This window comes from Odontesthes bonariensis, chromosome 18 (assembly GCF_027942865.1).
Source record: "Odontesthes bonariensis isolate fOdoBon6 chromosome 18, fOdoBon6.hap1, whole genome shotgun sequence".
Classification (NCBI taxonomy): Eukaryota; Metazoa; Chordata; class Actinopteri; order Atheriniformes; family Atherinopsidae; genus Odontesthes; species Odontesthes bonariensis.
In genome coordinates this window covers 27,276,528-27,295,592 of record NC_134523.1, presented here as the reverse complement: position 1 = coordinate 27,295,592, position 19,065 = coordinate 27,276,528, and the positions used below count along the sequence as shown (strand labels likewise).

Below are 19,065 nucleotides of genomic sequence, written 5' to 3'. Positions count from 1 at the left end.
CATAGCCACGCCTTCAACTGAAAACTGTTGGTGCTTTAAAGCAAGTGAGACCAACTTGTTTTCTGTATTCTGACACAAGATCATGTTGATTAGGTGAAGGGGGCCAGAAATGGAGCTTTCCAAGTAAAAAAAGTGACTTCCTGTTCTGAGGGGGCGGGGCTTAGATGACGTCAGCATATGACCACATAGGATTGACATGCATCCAACATGGATGACTCATACCAAGTTTGGTGCAGATTAAACTTTTTAGGTGAAAGTTATAGCGTTTCGTTTACACTGGCGAGTACGCCAAGTTCGCCGCTTGGCCAAGCCCCCTAAACATGCTCAAAAACTCAAGTCTTCTGATAACTTTTGTGCCCCCATCCCTTAACTGCATACTGACCAAAAATTAAGTCCGTAGCTCAAAATCCCTGGGGCGTGAAAATTTTCCTGCGAGGTGTGTAAATATGAAAAATGGCCAAAATTTGCCCTTTGACCCAAAATGGCCGCCTCCTTGTACGTTTTAGAGCATACCTCCAAGAGACTTTTGTTCTTGATTTGAGGCGATCTACATACATACCGAGTTTCAGATCTCTACGACGTACGGTTCGGTCTATCTCACGTTAGGTGGCGCTATAGAGCAGTTTGGCGACGCCCACTTTCGACTCCATTAAAAACCTTTGATTTCACGCGGGGGACAATTTTGGGTAAAGTTTCAGGAGTTTTCGAATACGTTAAGGCATCCCCATTTGCGATTCCGTGCGGAAAAGAAAAAGAATCATAATAACAAGAACTGCAAGCAGTGATAACGGCCCTCGCAGCCAAGCGCAGCTCCGGCCATGCGACCGCCTGACCGCCGGCACCGCCGCCCCGACGTGGTCATCGACGCCGTCAAGCGTCTCCCGCGCCCGTCAACCGGGCGGTGCGTGCAACAAATCTCCCAAATCGCCTTCAGTCCACGTCAGTACGACACCAGTGGCACGTGTTCAAAGTTGGAGCGATATCTCACCTTCCAGACAGGAGTTACCGTCACTTCCTGTTTTGTGGGGGCGGGGTTTAGCGACGTCAGACTTATAGCACGCCAACGTTTCAAGCGCCGCTCCGTATTGATGCACAAAAAATATGGTGCAGATCGGATGATGTCTCAAGGAGATATAACTGTTTATATTATCTAGGGGGCGCAATGGAGTCACACTCCAATATAATCCTATTGGGCTCTTTAGATGTGAACAAAGGTCATTCATATCTAGTTTGGTGCAAATCGGATGATGCATGTGAGATTTAGAGCCGAACGTATGCAAATGGCGAGGGATTGGAATGTGCCATTCTCGCCACGCCCACACTATTTTGTAGGTCCTGACAAGACGCACAGGTGTGCTGAGTTTCATGATTGTCGGTGAAAGCATGGCTTGGGGCTGATGTTTTTAGTTGTTCTAGGGGGCGCTGTGGAGGCTATAGGCCACGCCCATCAAATATTTGACTGCACACCTGTTGGGGGGTGGATTAGGATCGATCCCAGTGAGTTTGGTGCATCTCGGCTCAAAACTGTAGAATTTAGAGCCAAACGTATGGTAACGGCGTGATGTCTGACTTCACCAAGCAGCCATAGCCACGCCTTCAACTGAAAACTTTTGGTGCTTTAAAGCAAGTTAGACCAACTTGTTTTCTGTATTCTGACACAAGATCATGTTGATTAGGTGAAGGGGGCCAGAAATGGAGCTTTCCAAGTAAAAAAAGTGACTTCCTGTTCTGAGGGGGCGGGGCTTAGATGACGTCAGCATATGACCACATAGGATTGACATGCATCCAACATGGATGACTCATACCAAGTTTGGTGCAGATTGAACTTTTTAGGTGAAAGATATAGCATTTCGTTTACACTGGCGAGTACGCCAAGTTCGCCGCTTGGCCAAGCCCCCTAAACATGCTCAAAAACTCAAGTCTTCTGATAACTTTTGTTCCCCCATCCCTTAACTGCATACTGACCAAAAATGAAGTCCGTAGCTCAAAATCCCTGGGGCGTGAAAATTTTCCTGCGAGGTGTGTAAATATGAAAAATGGCCAAAATTTGCCCTTTGACCCAAAATGGCCGCCTCCTTGTACGTTTTAGAGCATACCTCCAAGAGACTTTTGTTCTTGATTTGAGGCGATCTACATACATACCGAGTTTCAGATCTCTACGACGTACGGTTCGGTCTATCTCACGTTAGGTGGCGCTGTAGAGCAGTTCGGCGACGCCCACTTTCGACTCCATTAAAAACCTTTGATTTCACGCGGGGGACAATTTTGGGTAAAGTTTGGTGAGTTTTCGAATACGTTTAGGCCTCCCCATTCGCGATTCCGCGCGGAAAAGAAACGAGAATAAGAAGAATAATAATAATAGTGAAATCCTACAGATACAATAGGCCTTCGCAGCGCTTAGCTGCTCGGGCCTAATAACAAGAACTGCAAGCAGTGATAACGGCCCTCGCAGCCAAGCGCAGCTCCGGCCATGCGACCGCCTGACTGCCGGCACCGCCGCCCCGACGTGGTCATCGACGCCGTCGCGCGTCTCCCGCGCCCGTCCACCGGGCAGAGCGTGCGACGAATCTCTCAAATCGCCTTCAGTCCACGTCAGTACGACACCAGTGGCACGTGTTCAAAGTTGGAACGATATCTCACCTTCCAGACAGGAGTTACCGTCACTTCCTGTTTTGTGGCGGCGGGGTTTAGCGACGTCAGAAATATACCACGCCAACGTTTCAAGCGCCGCTCCGTATTGATGCACAAAAAATATGGTGCAGATCGGACGATGTCTCAAGGAGATATAGCTGTTTAAATGATCTAGGGGGCGCAGTGGAGTCACACTCCAATATAATCCTATCGGGCTCTTTAGATGTTAACAAAGGTCATTCATATCTAGTTTGGTGCAAATTGGATGATGCATGTGAGATTTAGAGCCGAACGTATGCAAACGGCGAGGGATTGGAATGTGACATTCTCGCCACGCCCACACTATTTTGTAGGTCCTGACAAGACGCACAGGTGTGCTGAGTTTCATGATTGTCGGTGAAAGCATGGCTTGGGGCTGATGTTTTTAGATGTTCTAGGGGGCGCTGTGGAGGCATTAGGCCACGCCCATCAAATATTGGACTGCACACCTGTTGGGGGGCGGATTAGGATCGATCCCAGTGAGTTTGGTGCATCTCGGCTAAAAACTGTAGAATTTAGAGCCAAACGTATGGTAACGGCGTGATGTCTGACTTCACCAAGCAGCCATAGCCACGCCTTCAACTGAAAACTTTTGGTGCTTTAAAGCAAGTTAGACCAACTTGTTATCTGTATTCTGACACAAGATCATGTTGATTAGGTGAAGGGGGCCAGAAATGGAGCTTTCCAAGTAAAAAAATTGACTTCCTCTTCTGAGTGGGCGGGGCTTATATGACGTCAGCATATGACCACATAGGATTGACATGCATCCAACATGGATGACTCATACCAAGTTTGGTGCAGATTAAACTTTTTAGGTGAAAGATATAGCATTTCGTTTACACTGGCGAGTACGCCAAGTTCGCCGCTTGGCCAAGCCCCCTAAACATGCTCAAAAACTCAAGTCTTCTGATAACTTTTGTTCCCCCATCCCTTAACTGCATACTGACCAAAAATGAAGTCCGTAGCTCAAAATCCCTGGGGCGTGAAAATTTTCCTGCGAGGTGTGTAAATATGAAAAATGGCCAAAATTTGCCCTTTGACCCAAAATGGCCGCCTCCTTGTACGTTTTAGAGCATACCTCCAAGAGACTTTTGTTCTTGATTTGAGGCGATCTACGTACATACCGAGTTTCAGATCTCTACGACGTACGGTTCGGTCTATCTCACGTTAGGTGGCGCTATAGAGCAGTTTGGCGACGCCCACTTTCGAGTACATTAAAAACATGTGATTTCACGCGGGGGACAATTTTGGGTAAAGTTTCAGGAGTTTTCGAATACGTTCAGGCCTCCCCATTCGCGATTCCGCGTGGAGAAGAAAAAGAATAAGAATAACAAGAACTGCAAGCAGTGATAACGGCCCTCGCAGCCAAGCGCAGCTCCGGCCTTGCGACCGCCTGACCGCCGGCACCGCCGCCCCGACGTGGTCATCGACGCCGTCACGCGTCTCCCGCGCCCGTCCACCGGGCGGAGCGCGCGACGAATCTCCCAAATCGCCTTCAGTCCATGACAGTACGACACCAGTGACACGTGTTCAAAGTTGGAGCGATATGCCACCTACCAGACAGGAGTTACCGTCACTTCCTGTTTTGTGGGGGCGGGGTTTAGCGACGTCAGAAATGTACAACGCCAACGTGTGAAGCGCTGCTCCGTAATGATGCACAAAAAATACGGTGCAGATCAGACGATGTCTCAAGGAGATATAGCTGTTTAAATGATCTAGGGGGCGCACTTGAGTCACACTCCAATATAATCCTATTGGGCTCTTTAGATGTTAACAAAGGTCATTCATATCTAGTTTGGTGCAAATCGGATGATGCATGTGAGATTTAGAGCCGAACGTATGCAAACGGCGAGGGATTGGAATGTGCCATTAAGCCACGCCCACACTATTTTGTAGTTCCTGACAAGACGCACAGGTGTGCTGAGTTTCATGATTGTTGGTGAAAGCATGGCTTGGGGCTGATGTTTTTAGTTGTTCTAGGGGGCGCTGTGGAGGCATTAGGCCACGCCCATCACATATTGCACTGCACACCTGTTAGGGGGTGGATTAGGACCGATCCCAGTGAGTTTGGTGCATCTGGGCTCAAAACTGTAGAATTTAGAGCCAAACGTATGGTAACGGCGTGATGTCTGACTTCACCAAGCCGCCATAGCCACGCCTTCAACTGAAAACTGTTGTTGCTTTAAAGCAAGTGAGACCAACTTGTTATCTGTATTCTGACACAAGATCATGTTGATTAGGTGAAGGGGGCCAGAGATGGAGCTTTCCAAGTAAGAAAAGTGACTTCCTGTTCTGAGGGGGCGGGGCTTAGATGACGTCAGCATATGACCACATAGGATTGACATGCATCCAACATGGATGACTCATACCAAGTTTGGTGCAGAATAAACTTTTTACCTGAAAGTTATAGCGTTTCGTTTACCCTGGCGAGTACGCCAAGTTCGCCGCTTGGCCAAGCCCCTTAAACATGCTCAAAAACTCAAGTCTTCTGATAACTTTTGTTCCCCCATCCCTTAACTGCATACTGACCAAAAATGAAGTCTCTAGCTCAAAATCCCTGGGGCGTGAAAATTTTCCTGCGAGGTGTGTAAATATGAAAAATGGCCAAAATTTGCCCTTTGACCCAAGATGGCCGTCTCCTTGTACGTTTTAGAGCATACCTCCAAGAGACTTTTGTTCTTGATTTGAGGCGATCTACGTACGTACCGAGTTTCAGATCTCTACGACGTACGGTTCGGGCTATCTCACGTTAGGTGGCGCTGTAGAGCAGTTTGGCCACGCCCACTTTCGACTCCATTAAAAACATGCAGTTTCACGCGGGGGACAATTTTGGGCAAAGTTTCAGGAGTTTTCGAATACGTTCAGGCGTCCCCATTTACGATTCCGCGTGGAAAAGAAAAAGAATCATAACAAGAACTGCAAGCAGTGATAACGGCCCTCGCAGCCAAGCGCAGCTCCGGCCTTGCGACCGCCTGACCGCCGGCACCGCCGCCCCGACGTGGTCATCGACGCCGTCACGCGTCTCACGCGCCGGTCCACCGGGTGGAGCGTGCGACAAATCTCTCAATTCGCCTTCAGTCCACGTCATTACGACACCAGTGGCACGTGTTCAAAGTTGGAGCGATATCTCACCTTCCAGACAGGAGTTACCGTCACTTCCTGGTTTTGTGGGGGCGGGGTTTAGCGACGTCAGAAATGTACAATGCCAACGTGTGAAGCGCTGCTCCGTAATGATGCACAAAAAATATGGTGCAGATCGGATGATGTCTCAAGGAGATATAGCTATTTATATTATCTAGGGGGCGCACTGGAGTCACACTCCAATATAATCCTATTGGGCTCTTTAGAGGTTAACAAAGGTCATTCATATGTAGTTTGGTGCAAATCGGATGATGCATGTGAGATTTAGAGCCGAACGTATGCAAACGGCGAGGGATTGGAATGTGCCATTAAGCCACGCCCACACTATTTTGTAGGTCCTGACAAGACGCACAGGTGTGCTGAGTTTCATGATTGTCGTTCAAAGGATGGCTTGGGGCTGATGTTTTTAGATCTTCTAGGGGGCGCTCTGGAGGCATTAGGCCACGCCCATCAAATATTGGACCTCACACCTGTTGGGGGGCGGATTAGGATCGATCCCAGTGAGTTTGGTGCATCTCGGCTCAAAACTGTAGAATTTAGAGCCAAACGTATGGTAACGGCGTGATGTCTGACTTCACCAAGCAGCCATAGCCACGCCTTCAACTGAAAACTGTTGGCGTTTTAAAGCAAGTGAGACCAACTTGTTATCTGTATTCTGACACAAGATCATGTTGATTAGGTGAAGGGGGCCAGAAATGGAGCTTTCCACGTAAAAAAAGTGACTTCCTGTTCTGAGGGGGCGGGGCTTAAATGACGTCAGCATATGACCACATAGGATTGACATGCATCCAACATGGATGACTCATACCAAGTTTGGTGCAGATTGAACTTTTTAGGTGAAAGATATAGCATTTCGTTTACACTGGCGAGTACCTCAAGTTCGCCGCTTGGCCAAGCCCCCTAAACATGCTCAAAAACTCAAGTCTTCTGATAACTTTTGTTCCCCCATCCCTTAACTGCGTACTGACCAAAAATGAAGTCCGTAGCTCAAAATCCCTGGGGCGTGAAAATTTTCCTGCGAGGTGTGTAAATATGAAAAATGGCCAAAATTTGCCCTTTGACCCAAAATGGCCGCCTCCTTGTACGTTTTAGAGCATACCTCCAAGAGACTTTTGTTCTTGATTTGAGGCGATCTACGTACATACCGAGTTTCAGATCTCTACGACGTACGGTTCGGTCTATCTCACGTTAGGTGGCGCTGTAGAGCAGTTTGGCCACGCCCACTTTCGACTCCATTAAAAACATGCAGTTTCACGCGGGGGACAATTTTGGGTAAAGTTTCGGGAGTTTTCGAATACGTTAAGGCATCCCCATTTGCGATTCCGTGCGGAAAAGAAAAAGAATAATAATAACAAGAACTGCAAGCAGTGATAACGGCCCTCGCAGCCAAGCGCAGCTCCGGCCTTGCGACCGCCTGACCGCCTGCACCGCCGCCCCGACGTGGTCATCGACGCCGTCACGCGTCTCACGCGCCGGTCCACCGGACGGAGCGTGCGACGAATCTCCCAAATCGCCTTCAGTCCACGACAGTACGACACCAGTGGCACGTGTTCAAAGTTGGAGCAATATCTCACCTTCCAAACAGGAGTTACCTTCACTTCCTGTTTTGTGGGGGCGGGGTTTAGTTACGTCAGAAATATACCAGGCCAACGTGTCAAGCGCCGCTCAGTAATGATGCAGAAAAAATATGGTGCAGATCGGATGATCTCTCAAGGAGATATAGCTGTTTAAATGATCTAGGGGGCGCAGTTGAGTCACACTCCAATATAATCCTATCGGGCTCTTTAGATGTTAACAAAGGTCATTCATATTTAGTTTGGAGCAAATCGGATGATGCATGTGAGATTTAGAGCCGAACGTATGCAAACGGCGAGGGATTGGAATGTGCCATTCTCGCCACGCCCACACTATTTTGTAGGTCCTGACAAGACGCACAGGTGTGCTGAGTTTCATGATTGTCGGTGAAAGCATGGCTTGGGGCTGATGTTTTTAGTTTTTCTAGGGGGCGCTGTGGAGGCATTAGGCCACGCCCATCAAATATTGGACTGTAGACCTGTTGGGGGGCGGATTAGGATCGATCCCAGTGAGTTTGGTGCATCTCGGCTAAAAACTGTAGAATTTAGAGCCAAACGTATGGTAACGGCGTGATGTCTGACTTCACCAAGCCGCCAGAGCCACGCCTTCAACTGAAAACTTTTGGTGCTTTAAAGCAAGTTAGACCAACTTGTTATCTGTATTCTGACACAAGATCATGTTGATTAGGTGAAGGGGGCCAGAAATGGAGCTTTCCAAGTAAAAAAAGGGACTTCCTGTTCTGAGGGGGCGGGGCTTAGATGACGTCAGCATATGATCACATAGGATTGACAAGCATCCAACATGGATGACTCATACCAAGTTTGGTGCAGATTGAACTTTTTAGGTGAAAGATATAGCGTTTCGTTTACACTGGCGAGTACGCCAAGTTCGCCGCTTGGCCAAGCCCCCTAAACATGCTCAAAAACTCAAGTCTTCTGATAACTTTTGTGCCCCCATCCCTTAACTGCATACTGACCAAAAATGAAGTCCGTAGCTCAAAATCCCTGGGGCGTGAAAATTTTCCTGCGAGGTGTGTAAATCTGAAAAATGGCCAAAATTTGCCCTTTGACCCAAAATGGCCGCCTCCTTGTACGTTTTAGAGCATACCTCCAAGAGACTTTTGTTCTTGATTTGAGGCGATCTACGTACATACCGAGTTTCAGATCTCTACGACGTACGGTTCGGTCTATCTCACGTTAGGTGGCGCTGTAGAGCAGTTTGGCCACGCCCACTTTCGACTCCATTAAAAACATGCAGTTTCACGCGGGGGACAATTTTGGGCAAAGTTTCAGGAGTTTTCGAATACGTTCAGGCATCCCCATTTGCGATTTCGCGCGGAAAAGAAACAGGAATAACAAGAACTGCAAGCAGTGATAACGGCCCTCGCAGCCAAGCGCAGCTCCGGCCTTGCGACCGCCTGACCGCCGGCACCGCCACCCCGACTTGGTCACCGACGCCGTCACACGTCTCCCGCGCCCGTCCACCGGGCGGAGCGTGCGACGAATCTCCCAAATCGTTTTCAGTCCACGTCAGTACGACACCAGTGGCACGTGTTCAAAGTTGGAGCGATATGCCACCTACCAGACAGGAGTTACCGTCACTTCCTGTTTTGTGGGGGCGGGGTTTAGCGACGTCAGAAATGTACAATGCCAACGTGTGAAGCGCTGCTCCGTAATGATGCACAAAAAATATGGTGCAGATCGGAGGATGTCTCAAGGAGATATAGCTGTTTAAATGATCTAGGGGGCGCACTAGAGTCAAATTCCAATATAATCCTATTGGGCTCTTTAGATGTTAACAAAGGTCATTCATATCTAGTTTGGTGCAAATCGGATGATGCGTGTGAGATTTAGAGCCGAACGTATGCAAACGGCGAGGGATTGGAATGTGCCATTCTGACACGCCCACACTATTTTGTAGGTCCTGACAAGACGCACAGGTGTGCTGAGTTTCATGATTGTCGTTCAAAGCATGGCTTGGGGCTGATGTTTTTAGATGTTCTAGGGGGCGCTGTGGAGGCATTAGGCCACGCCCATCAAATATTGGACCTCACACCTGTTGGGGGGTGGATTAGGATCGATCCCAGTGAGTTTGGTGCATCTCGGCTCAAAACTGTAGAATTTAGAGCCAAACGTATGGTAACGGCGTGATGTCTGACTTCACCAAGTCGCCATAGCCACGCCTTCAACTGAACACTGTTGGTGCTTTAAAGCAAGTGAGACCAACTTGTTATCTGTATTCTGACACAAGATCATGTTGATTAGGTGAAGGGGGCCAGGGATGGAGCTTTCCAAGTAAAAAAAGTGACTTCCTGTTCTGAGGGGGCGGGGCTTAGATGACGTCAGCATATGACCACATAGGATTGACATGCATCCAACTTGGATGACTCATACCAAGTTTGGTGCAGATTGAACTTTTTAGGTGAAAGTTATAGCGTTTCGTTTACACTGGCGAGTACGCCAAGTTCGCCGCTTGGCCAAGCCCCCTAAACATGCTCAAAAACTCAAGTCTTCTGATAACTTTTGTTCCCCCATCCCTTAACTAAGTACCAACCAAAGATGAAGTCCGTAGCTCAAAATCCCTGGGGCGTGAAAATTTTCCTGCGAGGTGTGTAAATATGAAAAATGGCCAAAATTTGCCCTTTGACCCAAAATGGCCGCCTCCTTGTACGTTTTAGAGCATACCTCCAAGAGACTTTTGTTCTTGATTTGAGGCGATCTACGTACATACCGATTTTCAGATCTCTACGACGTACGGTTCGGGCTATCTCACGTTAGGTGGCGCTGTAGAGCAGTTTGGCGACGCCCACTTTCGAGTACATTAAAAACATGTGATTTCACGCGGGGGACAATTTTGGGTAAAGTTTCGGGAGTTTTCGAATACGTTCAGGCATCCCCATTTGCGATTCCGCGCGGAAAAGAAACGAGAATAATAATAACAAGAACTGCAAGCAGTGATAACGGCCCTCGCAGCCAAGCGCAGCTCCGGCCTTGCGACCGCCTGACCTCCGGCACCGCCCCCCCGACGTGGTCATCGACGTCGTCACGCGTCTCCCGTGCCCGTCCACCGGGCGGAGCGTGCGACGAATCTCCCAAATGGCCTTCAGTCCACGACAGTACGACACCAGTGGCACGTGTTCAAAGTTGGAGCGATATCTCACCTTCCTGACGTGAGTTACTGTCACTTCCTGTTTTGTGGGGGCGGGGTTTAGTGAAGTAAAAAATTAACAACGCCAATGTGTCAAGTGTTGCTTTGTAATGATGCACAAAAAATATGGTGCACATCGGATGATGTCTCAGGGAGATATAGCTGTTTAAATAATCTAGGGGGCGCACTGCAGTCACACTCCAATATAATCCTATTGGGCTCTTTAGATGTTAACAAAGGTCATTCACATCTAGTTTGGTGCAAATTGGATGATGCATGTGAGATTTAGAGGCTAACATATGCAATTGTTTTAAAAATACAAATTTGGTTTGGAATTATTATATTAATGTAATAAAAATATATAAGTCTAACATTTTATATGTTTCATCTATTGAAAACTTCTTAACTTTATGCATTGCTTCAGTCCTGTGCAGTGGGTTAAACTATAAGCTATGTGGTGTAATATTCAATATGCCACATTATAGAGAAATAACAGTTTTGAGTATTTTTTGTATTTGAAAAAAATCATTTTTATCAGATTTTACAAGTTTTGGAACACATGAATTAACACATGGACACCAGGAAAAACAGATATAATTTTTAACAACACACATGTAGGGACATCTCAAGTCGGGTTCGAACCCGCGACAAGCAATCTAACATGGTAACAAGCGCAGCTCCGGCCGGGCGACCGCCTGACCGCCGGCACCGCCGCCCCGACGTGGTCATCGACGCCGGCACGCGTCTCCCGCACCCGTCCACCGGGCGGAGCGTGCGACAAATCTCGTATTTGAATAAAATCATGTTTTATCAGATTTTATAAGTTTGCAATTCATGATTGAACACTTGGACACCTGGTAAAACTGAAGTCATTTATAAACAACTGTCTGTTATATAAATAATTAAAGGTGATAGAGAATGGTTGAATGGGGCATTAATCCTTGTTCTGTGATGTGATATGTATCCCCAAAAAATTGGTTGGGTATGTAATGGCTCAGAACCCCCCTAAAAATTTCTCTGAAACAGCTGTTACTATGCTGGGTTTAGAATGCGTTTTTTTCCGTCGTTTCAGAGCTTATCTGGCAACTTCATTATGAAATACAAGTTTCCGTTGCTTGTTTCATAAGAATCAGAATTCGTTTTATTGCCATTGTTAGTGAACAGTGTTCACTAGTTGCGAAGGTCTAACTAGGGATTTGCTGCGGCGTAAGGTTCAAACATGTAACATAGGATAAAAAATAAAGAATAGAAAATGTATGAATATAAAATGTACAAGGTGTGTACAACAATACACAGTATCCAATATACAGAGCAACAACAGTGCAGCTTCATTAGTGCAATTTTAATGATGGTAAAGTGACTGGGGCAGGTTATGAGGTGATTATGAAGTGTTCATAAGTCCAACTGCAAGGGGGAAAAACTGTTTTTGTGACGGGAGGTTCTGGTCCGAATGGACCGAAGCCTCCTGCCCGAGGGGAGTGGTGCAAATAGTCCATGTGCAGCGTGAGAAGGGTCAGCTGTGATCCGACCTGCTCGCCCCATAGTCTTGGAGAGGTGCAGGTCATGGATAGATGGGAGGCTGCAGCCCATCACATTCTCAGCGGTGCGCACAGCTCGCTGCAGTCTGGGTCTGTTCCTGTCGGAACTGACCATGAGCTGCTCGGAACGGAGCTTTGTGAAACTGTAGTCAGTGAAATGCGCAGCGCAGCGCAAAGGAAAACTCCGCGGTTGGGGAAGCTTTTAAAAATAAATAAAAGCCATTGATTGCGAACATTGCTTTCCGGGGGAAGAATTTGTATTGATCGTAGTCCGCTTTTACAGCCTCGGAAGGTACACAAGTTCCTGTTTCTCGCCAAAGGGGCGTGTCTGAAACGGAGTGGCTGTGGACTTGGGTGCGGGGGGGCGCGATTGCTGAAAAAGTTACGTCACTTTTTCACAAAAATGGATAGGGGGATATATATTAAAAAGGCGAGTACTTGAAACAGAGGTTCTGACACTTGCTGGCACTTCATGAGTACTCCCCACAGCGGGGAGACTCAGGACTAACACCAAAAACGGGGAAAAGACGATTTGGATTCTCTATCCCCTCTAAGTAATGTCACAAGCTGGATTCGAACCGGCGTCATAAAATGTGATGGGGTTCAGAAACATGTGAAATATCCATTAGGCTACAGATTATTATTGGAAACCAAGAGTGTCAAAGAGTTTATATTCATAGTTAAGTCTCGCGATGCAGCACTGTGACGTCATGTGAAACCCTCCTATAGCCTGTGTTTTGTATCACGTGATTCTTTTGGGGCTGGCCGCGCCTGCTTTAAATAGTTGGGTTTGGTCAACCGCTCTCAGTTCATGAATGTTCTTTCTTGGACGTTTGTGAGCTTAAAGTTTTCAAACAGTTGAAAAACTGCTGAACGCTTTTTCTTCATTTTTCTGCAAATCTTCGATTGTTGGACTTTATCTTTCCGAGGTAAGTTTTGTTAAGTTATTTTGTTTTAATCAGTTAAGGTTGACCGTGATTCTGTTTTGATAGTTAATGCTTTGAAGTTTATTAAAAATTACTCAGTTTGAAACTATCAATCTTTTTGTAAAGAGAATATACGAAAGAATGAATTAATGTAATATTAACTGTATAAGGTAAGGGCGTTAATACTGTGTTTTTTGGGTCGCTGTCGGTGGCTTGCTGTCGGTGGCTTGCGTGCCTCGTGCTGCGTTTAATAGCATGGCTGCTAACAAAAGGCTGCAATGTAAACGAACGGGGAGACTGGCGTGTTTACGCTAGCATACTGCCAACATGGTGGATAGGGACGGGGCGCTGTACTACGACGATTTTCAATACAGTCTGTTCACTTTTCTTCGGTTGAAATTAAAAAGGATTTTGTTTTATTGATAATTGTGTAGCAAATGTAGACGGTATTTAAATTACATGCGTTTTTAAGGAGAACTCCGGTATTTTCAACATTAAGCCTCATTTCTGAGAGAAGGAAGACATGTTTGTAGTTCTCTCGCACTGGAAATGCAATACACCTAGCAGCATTTCTGGTGCGAGAGAACTACAAACATGGCCTACATCAAAAAAGCGCTGAGGGGGGTTTTAAAACATTGCAGACGACTCAGAAAAGAGGCTTAATGTTGAAAATACCGGAGTTTTCTTTTAATAAGCCGCAAAGGTGTGTTTTTTTTTCTTTTTTTTGTGCTGCTGTTTTAAAAATGAGTGACTGATTTTGATAAGCTATTTAAACTAAAGGCTGATTCATACCTCTTAAAGCTGCCGTCGGCAACCTTTATTTAGTCATATTAGCTTGAACTGTTTTGGGATTCTGGAAGTAGAATATTAAATGGGCTGTTTAGGAAAATTCCCAAATTCTGTAGCTTTCTCTAAAGCCTGTAATCATGCTTGCAAAAATCGAGCGCTCCCGGCTGTTTTTAACCAGTCACGTTAGGTTTATTATTTCTCTATCTGAGCAGAACAGTCACCAACCACGTGTTCCAAGCTGAGCGTGAGTCTGCCCCTAGCTTGTGTGCGCGCACACTGGTGTGAACTCACGTGCACAACCTCGTCCACAGAGGGGGAGTGACCTGAAAGTCGGAAAATTCGAAATTAAACAACTTTCAGGTCCTTCCCCCTCTGTGGACGAGTTTGTGCACGTGAGTTCACACCAGTTAGCGCGCACACACCAGGGGGCTTGCAAGGGCTTGCATTGTTTTGTTTCATGTTTGGAATGATCAATAGAGAGCAGAGGAGCTTGGTTTTATCTGTTATACTATTAAATATATATATTAAAACTTTTATACTTGTTAAAAGTATCATGATATCATAAGTTGGAGAGTGCTGTCCTAGTTAAATTTTTTTTCATGTTTATCCATGAGGATTGAATGTTCCTTTTCAATGGTTTTATGTATTTACTGGCTTTCACTGTGCAGAAAACTTTCAAATCATTTGCAGTCAACTTAACATTACTGCTTACTTTCATAATTAGGATAAATGGTAGTATTTGCTCTTGTAAATATATGTATTTTTAACGGATTTTAGTAGTTGTCTTTTTGTATATTGTCTTATCATTGAGACTGTGCTGTAATCCCTTATGTTTTTGTCATATTTCTCTAATGTCAATTTGCAGATGCCACGAACTAGTCGTAGATCTCAAGCTGCTCGTCGCCGTGCTGAGGCTTCGCCTGTTCAGCGCATTGGCGTACCAACGCCATCCAGTGACTTTGTTGGCCGTGAGTATCATTTATATATTATTAAAGAATGGAGAGTATTTGTATATTCTGTGTGCTAATATATATTGTTTTCAGTGATTAATATATATCTTTTCCTTTATAGGCCGCGGAACTGGGCGGCGACACAAAGCGAACGAATGGCCAATCAGCGAGCATACTGGGCGTCGTCACAAGCTGGTCATTCCGGATGGGAGCCTTGATAAGAAAGTATGAAAATTTTCATGCTATTCAAATATACAATGTAGAAATGGATTGCTTATTGTCAGTTTGCTATAATTTGTCTTTTTTTTTTTTTTTTCCTCCCATAGCTGGTTCTTGTTATCGGGGCGTCCCATTTGCGGTCCTTGGCAGATGGCATTGTTAAAATGCAAGGAGGTTTCGTATCTTTTGCCTTTATGTCGACTCCAGGGGCTGACGCAGATCAGCTGCGCAAGGAGGTTGAGAAGGTCGTACTTCCTCGTCGTCCTGACGCTATTTGCGTTTTTGCTCCATCCAACAACCTCACGTCCAGCATCAACCACCAAGAGGCAGGACGGGCCTTTAAGTTGTACCTGGAGGCAGTTCGTGAGCACTGCACTAAGGTGTGTTATTTTATTTTCAAGTCAAGTTTATTTATATAGCGCATTTCAGACACGTGCAATTCAATGTGCTTCACATTAAAAAAGGAATAAGAAGAATAAACGTAACAAAAGAGAAATAAAAAAAACTTAAAACACCAAGCATCAGTAGTTGATGTATTTGTAAATAAAGTAATTTGATAATGCAATTCTTCCTCTAGGTGTTCTGTATCGGTATGATTCCACGCTTGACGGAATCCATGGAGAAACAGGAGCTATTCCAGCAGGAGTATCATCGTGTTTCGGCAAATCTAAGTATGGAGTAAAATAATTCTGAGTTCATTTCCAGTATTTTGATGGCAGTTGTCTTTGGTGAAAAGGATGTTTGTATAATTATACATATTTTTCTATTCAGAGATGCCGTTTTATTCCATTGCCGAGGACTTCCCCCTAAGTCGCGTCGATCTGTGGAGTTATGATGGAGTAAGTACAATCTTATTCTGAAGTTAGAAAGTGGTGAGAATTTATATTCAATACTTATTTTACTTGTCTGTTTTGCTGATTTATATACCTTTTATTTTGGTTTAGATTCACCTTGATGACAACAAGGGGATGCGCATCCTCAGTGATCGCATTTGGGTGTTTGCGCATCAGTTCCTGGAGCTGTCTGCACCCAAGCCACTGGCCACGAGTCAGGCAGCTGCCCCGTATAAGCAGAGGTATGTGCCACGTCTGGTTGTGAAGGGAGTGGAACGAGTCCCACGTCCACCGCCTCCAGAGTGGACAACCGTGAGATACGGCAGGAAGGTAAGGAAGCTTGTTGTTCCCAATGTACTTTTATGCAAGGATGGGATTTAAGTTGGTGTGTAATGTTCTGAAATGGCTTTTGTGTGTTCTTTTTATAGAGGAGCCATTCGGGGGAATCTGACTCTGATTCACCCAAGGAAAGGGTGGTTCCTGATAAGGTGAGTGTTTCACAACCACTTGTTGTAAAGCATTTTTAATGTGATTAGTATATTCATTATTTCAATTTTTGTGTAACAGATTGCTACTCCAGTTTTGAAGGAGTGTTACATCCCCCTGAATCCTGTTCGTTTTTCACCTGAGTTGTTGGTTGCCATGGAAAAAGTTTCTCCAATGGCAGTGGCAGATGTTCACACAGGCAACGAGGTAAGTTGCAGCAAAGTGTATTTCAAAATATAGTCTCAGTATTGTCTTTTAGAAAAGACACAGATCTGACATGTTGTTTGTGTTATAGATGAAGCCTGTGGAACGTCTCAAGACACCAGCTGTCTTAAGGACCAGGCGTGTGAGACAGCAGGTTTGTAAAACCTCAAGCGAGTTAACTTTTCAGAACTTCAATGAGGATAATTGTTCATAATTAATTTATTTGTCTTTGTCTTTCAGGTTTCAGCCACACCGAGCGTAACTCCTGCCGCTGTTGGTGTGGGGCTTGTGTCCGTGAAGAAGAATGTAAGTGTGGTCCATATTTAGCTTTTTTATTATGTTAAATGTGTAAGTAATATGAAACCTTAAAGTGTATTACTGAAAACACTTGGTCTAAATTATTTGGAATCTTGGTTTAAATTCAGATGAGTTAATGTAATGATTTTGTTTTATAGGTTGAGGCAACATCCAAACAGGTGGATGTCTGCGATGTGGTGCGTTCTCCCCATCCTCGGGAGGTGTCTGACTGTCCTGGTTTGGTGTCTGTCTGTCCGTCCGAGCTCGTTTCTGACCGGGAGGTTTGTATAACAACATTTTTGGTAGTAAATGTAAAGAAATGAATACAAATGAAAGAAATTATGTTTTCTAATGTCGTTGTAGATGCTTGAGGTGTCGGTGGATTTCGAGTGCAGCCAAACAAGAGGTCAGTGTGTTAACTCCAGTTCTTGCAGGTGTTCAGAGCGGTTCCCCCCTTCTCTTATTTTAGGAACAGTTAGTCATAGTAATCAGTCTGTTAGCAATATTTTAATGTCCAGTAGTGTTGTAGCTGCTATAAAACACCAAACTTCTCCAATTTGCACTTGGAAATCATCGGATGTCGATGCAGTTGATGCTGAAGGTCAGAAGTTGGCAGAATATATTGATACAGAAAGACCTCAGAGAGGCACAAAGCCAGAGTTTTGCAAGTTGGTGGAGCGACAGATTATTTTTGGTAAAAAATGGAAAGTACTAATTGGGGGTAGTAGTTATGGTCAATTTAATTTTAATCTGGAGGAGGAATTTAGTGAGAAGTTACAGATGTATTTGTTGAGAAATGGAATGTGCATCCTTAATCTTGAGGGTTCATGTAGCTTGGTTATCCATCATGAATCTTACTTTGTCATTGTGGACTGTGGAACAAGAAATTTACAGGGGTTGGCATCAGAAACGGGTACATCTGTAGTGGTATTTAACACTTGCTTCAATGATTTAATGATTCACATTATGAATCTTCGGAAATCATTAAATGCGACAGAGTATGGCATGTCTGCGATTTCTGTACAACAGAGTAGCTTTGGTTTAGAAGCATGTACCACAGTCACTGCTGACAGGCAGGTCACAGACGAACGTCATGGTGCCAGTTCAAGTAGTCAGCAATCAGTTAGAGGATCATTCCATCAGGGCGATGATCGGTTTAAGTACGGAGGACTGCAATGTGCAGCTGTGACTCTTGTTGCTTTAGCAAAGCACAAGATGGATAGTGTTTTTTCATGGCATTCTGACACATTAGATAATGTTGTTGTCAGAGGTGACGCCTTGTACACTTATTTGCGGGACAACAATCTGATTAGTGGTAGGAAGGAAACGCTCTGTGTTTTAGACTTGCCGAAGCAGGTTGATATTGACGGGTGTACTTTAGATGTGACGTATGGAGATTTTGTTGCTGGACAAGTAGATGTTTTCCAGGGTGAGTTCCTAGATTCTGGTGCGCACACTACTCTCCGTGAAGGATTGCAAAAGATGTGCGCCACATATGAAACTTGTGTTCTGACTATAAATGGAAGTACCTGCGCTCTTATAAGTCAGAATGGAAAGTATGCCGTTGTAGATTCCCATGCACGTGATTGTAATGGAATGGTAAGTGTTTCAGGGAAAAGCAACGTTTTGTATTTAAACAGCTTTGATGATCTTTTGAATTATATTGAGAGATATGCTAGGCAAAAGAGAACCAGTCCCAAGGAATTTGAAATTAGTGGTGTGCAAATTGACATGCACAGAAATGAGACTTCATTTAGTCCATTTGGCAGTAATTTGTTGAAACCTGTCTGTGTTCAGGAAGTCTTGTGTACAGATAAATCTAGAGGGCAAAAGCAAAAGAAGCCTCAGAGTAGTACATCTTGTAACAAGATACAAGAAACTCATGAAGATCTTGTAACTTCAGATGTGTTTGTCACCAATGTGAGGACTAGAGCGTTAAAGTTTAATCCTCTTTCAAAAGTGGTGTCAGAAGCTGTTTGCAAACACTTGAACGTAGAATGCGAGAAAGGTGAGTCATCATCTGACTTGGTTGGGGACTTGGGGATACCATGCAAGGTGGAACCCATCGTCGGGGACGGAAACTGTTTTTTCCGGGCTGTTAGTCAGGCTGTAAGTGGAACTCAGAAATGGCACAGGAAAATTAGACTTGCCGTAGTGAAACAGTTAGAAAGGAATCCTCAAATGTATTGTAACATTTTGAGAAATGAAAATTCCTCTATAAAAGAGTATATTAAAAGATCAAGGATGCAATATGTTGGATCCTGGGCAACTGAAGTGGAAATTCAAGCTG

The 19,065-nt window shown here is 45.1% G+C and overlaps 1 protein-coding gene and 1 long non-coding RNA gene across 2 annotated transcripts in view; one reads left to right on the top strand and one right to left on the bottom strand.

The window, feature by feature from the left end:
* nudcd1 (NudC domain containing 1) overlaps positions 1-19,065 on the bottom strand; it is a 462,800-nt gene that overhangs the window by 232,232 nt on the left and 211,503 nt on the right. The window lies entirely within an intron of this gene.
* On the top strand, positions 14,656-15,287 carry LOC142367850 (uncharacterized). The gene is made up of 3 exons (XR_012767192.1): positions 14,656-14,754; positions 14,858-14,961; positions 15,063-15,287. It is a non-coding gene; the product is annotated as an uncharacterized LOC142367850 (long non-coding RNA).